The following is a 10,660-nucleotide window of genomic DNA, read 5'->3' on the forward strand; positions in this document are numbered from 1 at the left end:
ACTCGGGAAGGATATGGAACACATATGGAGCATTTCCAGCCCAAAACGCAAACCGGTTGGTCATGAGTGTTTCCGATTTGAATGAAACATTTCTCACGTGTTCGCTGCTACTAATGGTTGCATTTTTCATTTAAATATGATTTTTTCCTCCAGAGTAACTTTTGAAAAGGGCGTATAAAAAATGGATTATTTTTTTTTTCAAAAAATCATAACTTGAAAACTATTGATCTGATCAAAATGACATATCAGAAGAAGTTTTAGGTAGTTAAATTATCTTTGCGGAAAAAAAACACTGAAAGAAAAACTTAGTAAATTAGTATTTAAAAAACGTAAAACGATGATTATCTCAAAACACCCCCCCTTCGATCTTTATAATTTTTTTTTTGCAAGAAAACTGAAAAAATGCCCTAATATTTGGTGAAGAGTGTATGCTGGTAACTTTCTTTAAAAAAAATCTATAGTTTTTGAAATTTTTGTTGGTTTTTACAAGTTGGTGAAATTGCATATTTTTTAGTAAAATAGTAATTTATTTGGATTCTACGCATAATTGTCAAAAACTTTGCTTCTAAAAACTTTTTTCCTAAGTCCAGCCGTTCTCAAGTTAATGCAATTTAAAAAAATAATTTTAATAATTTTCTACATTTTGGGCCATTTTCAAATGTTAGTCGTGATGTCCAGCAACGAGATGTTTTTCCATGAATATATATTAAAAACCAAACAATTCATTCTCAAATATGGTAGCTGTCAGACTTACCCGTTTCTATTTAGACGCAGCAGAAAAGAAACAAGTTTATAAGTAAATACTCTCAAATATACCCAAATAATCAACAAACCCACTCATGTGCCTTTTTTCTGTCCTCTATTAGTTGTATACCTGGATAGAATTGTGTATGTCATAACAGAGGCTCAAAACATAAACAGGTAAACAAATATGTTATTAAACCTGTAATTGAGATAAATTCTCTAGGTAGGGTTAACTACCCCATTTCCGGCCTATTAAGCACAAACCGCATTTAGTCTTTCTTAACCTAGCGCAGTTTAGCACCAAACGAAATGTTATTATTACTGATGGCTTCCAAATTTATTTACCTTTTCGTACGTACCGTAAGATTTGATAAAGAGAAACGAATCGTTGAGATATTGTCAAAAGTCTAACACTGCTTCTTGACGCCAAACTCGGCCTACGGATTATAAAGTCGGCCTAACACATTGCAACGCCATTGAAACGCCAATGAATTCACTTCGGCCTATCGGATGAAGATAAAAATTGATTCGGTCGGAGCGCTTCTTTTGTTTTTGGGAATAATGGGTGCAAACCTTCATATTACGCGTTCTCATTGACTTCGTTCGGTAGCTTATTAACTAAAGTATCGTACTAAACGCATAATTGACTTGTTAACTCTGAGATCATGGATTTATTAGAAGTTTTCTGCTCGATAGGCCCAAAATGGGCGATTAGGCCGAAGTAGTTCTCTACCCTACTTCTCTGACGTATACCATATTGTGCCTTAAGAGCTCATCCTGCGATATCACAACTACGTAAAAAGGCACCCCGTGGAGGCTTCTTACACTCACACTTAAAAAAGTTTGCTATAATCAATTGTACCTAATGAAGATAGGTATAATGTCAACATTGTAATTATTCTGCTACATATATATATATATATATATATATATATATATATATATATATTGGGACGTTCTTCACCTGTTCTGTATCCGCTGATTTGCCGCAGATCCCGCCTCTCAAGGGTGAAAAAACTGGCTGTCTACAAACAAATCATAGCACCTGCGATCCTCTATGCAGCTCCCCTGTGGGAATCATGTGCACAGACTCACAGGAACAAAATCCAAATCACTCAGAATAGAGTGCTGAGGATGGTTCTTGATCGTCCTTTCGACACTAGAATAACAAATTTACATGAAGAGGCAGGCATTGCCAAAATAGATTCCCGAATTAACGAAATTAAGACTAAATTTGCACAAAAATGTATTTTATCAGAACATGTATATAGTAGTTGTAGGTTAGTTTTAGTTGTAAATAGTAGTTATAAGTAGTCTCCTTTTTTTCAAATTTTAAACAAACCAATCCCACCAAGGTTGTCATTCTTAAAACAGGCCTGATAGGACTAAAAACTGTAATTAATAATAATTTTAATTGAAAAGGAACTAAAGCTGAAAAGACGCATCTGTGTCACTTGATAAGGTATACATGTAAACCACACAATACAAGAAATAAAGATCATTTAAGTCAAGTTCTTCACCTGTTCCATTCAGTTCATCTCTCTTAGCGTTTCAAGTTAAAAAGCAAGTAGTTTTTTACGATGGATAACAATTTCAAGTGTTGTAAACCTCTACCTAAATCAATTTCAAAGCATGACACAGTAGCAGTTCAGTTGTTTATCTCAAAATTATTAGAATTTTTAAAGTCACAAATAACAGTCCAAAAGTGTATTTTTATGTTAGATAGAGCAGCATCACAATACAAAAACATAAAAAAATTTGCTAGCCTTTGTGGATTTAAGGATAAGCATAATGTAGAAATGGAATGGCTTTTTTTTGCAACTTCACACGGCAAAGGTCCTTGTGATGCGATTGGCGGTACCCTTAAGAGAATGGCAACCAGAGCAAGTTTAGCTAAGCAACACGAGCACCCTATAACGAACCCTAAACAACTGTACGACTGGGCAAATAGTCGTAAAGAAGATCTTCAAACAAAAATGTCATTTTGTTATGTTTCTACGGAAGAATACAAAAAGGCTGACACGGAATTTGATCCAATTTTTAAGAAAGTGAAACCAATTCCTGGAACTCGAAAATATCATTGCTATATTCCAGTTTCAAACAACCAAATTGCAGTAAAAATATTCTCTAATTCAAACGATACACCCAAATTATTCAATGTATTCAAATAATATGAGTTGTAAAATAAAATAATAAATATATACTGTTTCTTATCTCAACAAATCTTTCATTTGACCACATCAACGTGCTTCTCTTCCGCTGCCTCTAGATAGAAACGGGTAAGTCTGACAGCTACCATATCTGAGAATGAATTGTTTGGTTTTTAATATACAATCATGAAATAAAATCTCGTTGCTGGACATCTCGACGAACATTTGAAAATGGCCTAATATGTTGAAAATTGTTATAATTATATATTTTTAATTCGCATTAACTTGTGAACGGCTGGACTTAGGAAAAAAATTTATATATGCAAAGTTATTGAAAATTATGCGTAAAATCCAAATAAATTATTATTTTATAAAAAAATATGCATTTTCATCAACTTGTAAAAATCAACAAAAATTTAAAAAATAATAGCTTTCTTTTTAAGAAAGTTACCAGCATACACTTTTCATGAAATTTAAGGGTATTCCATCAATTTTCTTGAAAAAAAAAATTATAAAGATCGAAGGGGGGGTGTTTTGAGATAATCATCGTTGTACGTTTTTTAAATACTAATTTACGAAGTTTTTTCTTTCAGTGTATTTTTTCCGCAAAGATAATTTAATTACCTAAAACTTCTTCTCATATGCCGTTTTGATCAGATCAATAGTTTTCAAGTTATGATTTTTTGGAAAAAAAATAATCCATTTTTTTATACGCCCTTTTCAAAAGTTACTCTGGAGGAAAAAATCATATTTAAATGAAAAATGCAACCATTAGTAGCAGCGAACACGTGAGCAATGTTTCATTCAAATCAGAAGGAGTCGAGACAAAATTGACATTTTTTTTAACGATTTGAGCTAGAAATGCTCTATGATAAAAGGGCATTTAACTCGCATTTCAATCCATGGTACCCCTTGTCGTCAGACTAAAATAAAGAAACATGTTACAAATTATTCTCACCATAAAATGTGTCTGTGATAAAATGTTCAGCCATTATACTTACAACACGAAATTGTCTCACGAAAACAAGCCCCAAGATTATAATTGGCATGTAAACACCATATTGCGTACCATTATGAGTGAGGCACTCATTTATTTTTTCATATGTGAAAATCACTTAGGGTTTACGTAAAATGCACATAGAATTTGTGTATGTGCAAATCACGTACGTTTCATTAAAAAACCCAGTGACTTTAAAGGGACTACCCGTTGATACGTATGTGGTATCACGTAGACTCTACTTGTGTCACGTAAATTTGACATAAAAGTGAAAAGAGAGACTCCACGTGATTTTTCACGTAACAATAGCGTGTCGATTATTTTGAGTGTACACTCAAAATAATGTTCACGTCAATGCTACGTGAAAACATACGTACACTCAAAATAATCGACACGCTATTGTTACGTGAAAAATCACGTGGAGTCTCTCTTTTCACTTTTATGTCAAATTTACGTGACACAAGTAGAGTTTTCGTGATTTTTCACGTAGTATTAAAGTGTGGATTATTTTGAGTGTACCGATTCAAACACACATGGGCCGGTCACATACACTGAACCAAATTTTCCATACATCAATGTATGATTATTGCTTCACTTGAGCCCCATACGGATTATTTTTCTATTTGTGAAAGATTATCATTCACTGATTCAGCTCTCAAAGCACAGAAGAACTGAATAGCATTAATTCTAAAAAACAGGATGATTTCCGTTCTGCACGCTGTAAACCATTAGTTCGAAATCAGCATGATTATCATCCATTCTTAGGAAGACTTGTAATGAACAAACCGTATGATTAACATTGAGAAAGATACGGACTCGTCATACAGTTTCAAAATAATTGTCATGCAATGTTTAAATGAAATATAAGAGCAATCTGAATGAAAAATATATGGAAGAAGAAAGCTTATTTTACAGTTTAAAAATTGTGAACATAACGAAATATATCTCTTCTAAATCGTTGGAACTATAAATTAATGTTGTAAATGAAACGCTTCTGTTTTATAAGTTGAACAATTGTTTTATTCATATATGATAAAACAACCACACTAAATGCTGCACTGGGCCGGCCTCGCCCCTGGCGTCCCCATCGAACAGTGGATTCGCCGGTTCGGACTCGTCATCCACGGAATCGAACCCAATCACTTTCTGTAGGAACTTGTGCAATTTAGGATGTTGGCTCGGGTTGTTTGTGGCCTCAAAATGCAGTTTGAAAATGTTGTCCTAAATCTGCTAAACGAGCTCATCAGCTGGTTGGTCTTGAAGATATCACTGGAAGATAAATTTGTTTTGTTAGAATCATATTGCTTGAAACAAATGATTTTCGTTATGGAGTTCACTTGGATGATTTTAGTTCATTTCTGTTCTTGAATTCATTTATTGTTAATACCGTTCAAAATTTGAACGGTACTTCATTAAGTGGTTGATTTCCTTTTATGATATGTATGATGAATCATCCCATTTAATGTCAATTATCAGTCAATCGGGTATCTCATATTATTTTCGATGTTAAAGAAATCGGATAGCTCTGAATGATTAATCATGCAATTTCGTAATTCGTTCAGTGTAGTCACGCTTACCACTACACCACCGGCGCCGGCAACTGTGTTCCATTTGGTGAATTTTCACTTAAATTTGACAGATGGAAAATTTTCAAATAAAGCTGCTACCTATTGTAAATTTTCAAATAAACCTGCTTATTGTTGACATACCAGGAATCAATTTTGGCAAACACCTGCTCGAAAATCGGACGATCAACATCAGAGAGATTTTCGAACATTGAAATCAAGAGCCACATGTGAAAAGGGCATACAAGCTTTTTGTAAACAAACCTTTGTAGGCCCTTTTCTCGCCAACCGAGGGTTGGCCACGCAAACCAACAACATCATCGGGAAAAGGAAAGTTTCCCCTACCCGGTGATGTTGATGGGTTGCGTTGGTGTCATATGGGTGATGAGAAAAGGGCATAAGAAGGTTTGTTTACAAAAAGCTTGTATGCCCTTTTCACATGTTGTTCTTGCCTAAGAGCTGTCAAAACATTTTTAATTCGATAGGGTCGGATCCAGAACCACCCCGATGTCAATCATACAAGGTCTGGAGCAACAGGCAGCTTGCTGGTGTTACAAGCAAAAATGTTGTGAACATTGCTGAGCAAGCGAATGACTATGTCATGACAGCACAAGATTGACGCAGGATTGCTTCTCACCCCAAAAGGCCTGCACCGAAAATAGTTTTCATGTAGCTTCCATTGGAAACACAAATGATTTTCATCCATAAACAAAATTAATGGAATTCATCTGAATTTCACATAACATTTATGCGATCACGTTAATTTTATATGATTTTTCATATGGTTTTCATCGGCCTCATAATATTCATGTGATTTTGTGGTGGGATTTTTAGCTATGTGATCACATGAAAGATATGTGAAATTCACATGGTTTTCATCCATTAGATATGTGATAAATTTTTTGAGTGTGGATTTAATCCCAGTCGGCGCCGCCGGGATTTTCTGAGGCATAAAATCTCTTATCACGCCTTCCTTCGGAAAGGAAGTAAAGCCGTTGGTCCCCGGTTCATGAGTTGATGGGTCCAGGTGTGGGAGCTGTCTCCCTCGCGTCGGTAGCATTGGTGCTCAGCACGGAAAACAAATCAAGAAAAAAATACTACAATAGATCAAATTACTGGTCACAGTGGTGTTAGGTCCCGAACAGAAGAAAACAAAAACGGTCCTAGCTAAAATATTTCGGAAATCTGGATCTGATACAGATTCTCTGGAAGTCATTCTGGACTTATGATCCTGGCTAAAATATTCCATAGAGTGTGGCACTCCAACCCACTACAGCAAAATCAAGTAAATGATACAATTCCAATCAAACATGATGCTGAGGACACTTGCATCCCCGTATAAGCGCGAACCATAATATATTTCACGTAAAGTTGAGCGATAATACAAAACCATTAATGGACCTTACTGACTACCATAACCATAACCATTAATGTTCTTAAACCATAAGTAAAAACGTTCTAATATAGTTCTCTTTCCGAAAATGTATGGAGAAAACAAGAATTTGGAATGGTAATGGTTCTTAACAACCCATTATTTGTAAGGTCCGCTTCCAAAAAACCATAATACATCAGGTTAAAACTTTATCACACAAACGTTCATGTAAAGTTCCATAACCATTTCAGTTGAAGTTTAGCAGGGATTATAAACAATTTATAACCATTATCGGTAAGGTCATGTGATGGTTCGCGTTTATGCGGGTCTTCTGGGATCGGTTCCAGAGTTTTCCAGAAGTCATTTTGGACTTATGATCATGACTAAAATCTTTTCGACTATACTACAGTACTCAAAGAGAGGCCTAACATATGCAACGTATAATGTTTTGATTGCGTATGGATCATTGAAATTAAAGCTAAACCTTTTAATAAACCCTAGCAACATGCTTGCCTTGTAGATAATGTTATTATAATGTTAAACAAAGCTTAATTTTGAATCTAGTATAACACCTAAATCTCTAACTTGATTGCACCTTTCAACTCTGTTTTGTTACATGTTCTTGCCTAATAGTTTGCTATCTTGTAAATGAAATGGAATTACATTTCTTCACATTAAGCTTCAATAATCTTTTTGTGCACCAAGTGTAAAAGTTGTCAATTCCTTGTTGAAATACTACAAGATCAGACGTTTCATGAATTTCCAGGAAAAGTTTCATGTCGTTTGCATATATTGAGACACAACGGCGCCGGTGGTGTAGTGGTAAGCGTGATTACCTCTCACCCCAGCAGGCCTGGGTTCAATCCTAGTCGGCGCCGCCGGGATGTTCTGAGGCATAACATCTCTGATCACGCCTTCCTTCGGATGGGAAGTAAAGCCGTTGGTCCCCGGTTCATGAGTTGATGGGTCGATAGGTAGGGTCCAGGTGTTAGAGCTGCCTTCCTGGCACGTCGGTAGCATTGGTGCTCAGCACGGAGAACAAGATCGACGGAAAAAAACAAACCAAAGGAAAAAAAATATATTGAGACATTCAGGATATTCAATATGTGCTCTACATCATTAGCAAATAGAATAAACAGTAATGGTCCAAGATGAGAATCTTGCGGCTACTACTGACTACTGACGACAAATATCCTTCAAATCTAACTCTTTGTGTCCTACCGGTCAAGTATGACTGAATCCACTTTAATAACTGTTGACTAAAACCTAACTTAGATAATTTGAATAGCAAAAGAGGGATCTCTATCAAACGCTTTACTGAAGTCAGTATAGTGCCTCAACATAATGTCCCTTATCCATTGCGTTAATAGAAAATGTTACAAAATTCAACAGATTAGTAGTCGTTGAACATCCTTTAACAAAACCATGCTGTTTGCCTGTAATTAAATGTTTAACTTGTGTGAAAACATTTTGATTTATTATAGATTCAAAGAGTTTAGGAATGCAGGACAATATAGCAACTCCACAGTAAATTTTTGCGTCTGATTTTTTCTTTCCACTTTTGAAAATTGGAATCAAAAACGATTCCTTCCAAATTGACGGTAGAAAACAGTTGAGCAGCCAAAACAATGGCTTTACTATCTCCTGCGATACTGATTTCAAGAATAATTAATTAATTTAGCTTTATTTAGGAGGCTTTCAGCCTTAGGCTGGTTCGCCTCCACAATTTCAAGAATACTGGAGTGGTGGCAATCCATCTGGTCCTGCACCATTTGATGCATCCAATGTATTTAGTGAATGTAAGATTTCGTTGGGCCTCCCTTAGCTCAGTCGGTAGGCGAAGCTACAAAGCAAGACCATGCTGGAGGTAATTGGGTTCGATTCCCGGGCCGGTCTAGGAATTTTTCGGGTTGGAAAATTTCTCGACTTCCTGGGCATAATAGAGTATGATCATAGAGGTAACTCTAAGACCAGAAGGTTCCGAAGAAACGAGCTCAACTTTTTGGCTCAGCTCTGGTACTATCTTCGGTCCCAAGCTAGTTGATGCACCCCTCGAAACATAGGAAAAACCACGAACCCCTCATTTTATCTGTCAAACATTCATAGCGAATCAAAACAAACATAGTGTAGTACTAGAATTTTGACTAACTGCGCCGGTGGTGTAGTGGTAAGCGTGATTACCTCTCACCCCAGCAGGCCTGGGTTCAATCCCAGTCCGCGCCGCCGGGATGTTCTGAGGCATAACATCTCTGATCACGCCTTCCTTCGGATGGGAAGTAAAGCCGTTGGTCCCCGGTTCATGAGTTGATGGGTCGATAGGTAGGGTCCAGGTGTGGGAGCTGCCTTCCTGGCACGTCGGTAGCATTGGTGCTCAGCACGGAAAACAAGATCGACGGAAAAAAACAAACCAAAGGAAAAAAAAAAAGAAAAAGAATTTTGACTAGAATGGGGTACGTTAATCGATTTGCTTGGGACCAGTAGGCTAGTCAAGTAGTGAGCCAATTTAAAATCGTTAGTTTCCACCGGTTGGTATGATTGTACTTCCCGAGCAAAGTAAAATATCAAGTTGATATCAAGTTCTATTACCCGGTTATCACTTTTTGATAACTGAATATGTTATCATTATGGTTGAATTAACAGCCAACATAACAAAAAATTGCTCGTTGGACAAAAATAACTAATTTTGTTATCATTGATAATATCTTGATAACAAATTCTGTAAGTCATACAAATTTATTCCATAAATTTCAAATCATGTTATCATTTTGATATCAAAGCCTTACGCTGATAATATGATTAGGGATTAAAAGCACTATTTTTTTATTGTTTCAATGCGAATAATATTTAATGTTTTTAACTAACCTTGCATCGTTAATAAATATATAGTGAATTTTGCATGATAACAACTGATAACAAAATTGATCAAGGCTGATAACTTAATAAGTTATGAGATAACAACTGAAAACAAAATGATATCTGGGATAACAAGACTTGTTATCTAGATGATATCGGGTTGTTATTCTACTTTGCTCGGGTTGCCACACAATTACACTAATGCAAAAATGGTAGCAGGCATCGAAAGCTCTCAATTAATAACTGTGGAAGTGCATCTAGAACACTAAGTTGAAAGCACGCAATAAGCTAATATGCCATAAGCAATAAGCTTGAAATGGGAAGAAGAAGAAGAAGATTTCGTTGAGAGTAACATTATTTACTACAATATCGCTCATTGGCTCAGGAACGTATGAAAAATACTGGTAATTCCGGTCTTGGTCATCATGACTTGTGTAAATATCCTGAAAAAACTCAGCAAATAAGTTACTGATCTCGCTAGTCGTTTTTTCTCTTTTGTTGTCTAGGTAAATTTTCGAAGGATAATTATTTGACTTCTGTTTGTCTTTAACAAAGTTAAAACATGATTTTGAGTCTGATTTAATGTTGTCTTCAACCTGAGTGTTATACCATTCGTAAGCGTTTTTTTTTTATTTCACAGTTCAAATAATCGCCTATGTTCAAATAAATTGTGAGGTTATTATTATTTTGTTCTCTTTTATAGGCTTTATGAGCCTTTTGTTTTCTATTTTGAGATTATTTATTTGCCTAATGTACCATCATGTAATAGTCATCATAAACGAATACCACTTGGTTGCAAAACAGCGCTGCTTTCCTGCCTCTGCTCATTACCACTTCGGATGGTGTGGCACTAGGTTCTGTAATAAGCAGGACCAAAACAGCGGCTAAAGTTGGATCACGGCGTGACCATGACCACCACAATGAGGAATGAGACTTGGAAAATTGTGTATGTAAAACCCCCTCCCCCCTTAACTACAAC

Source organism: Ochlerotatus camptorhynchus, unplaced genomic scaffold, assembly GCF_037179485.1.
Source record: "Ochlerotatus camptorhynchus isolate MF236.1 unplaced genomic scaffold, CSIRO-AGI_Acam_v1.1 ptg000696l, whole genome shotgun sequence".
NCBI classification, from domain to species: Eukaryota; Metazoa; Arthropoda; class Insecta; order Diptera; family Culicidae; genus Ochlerotatus; species Ochlerotatus camptorhynchus.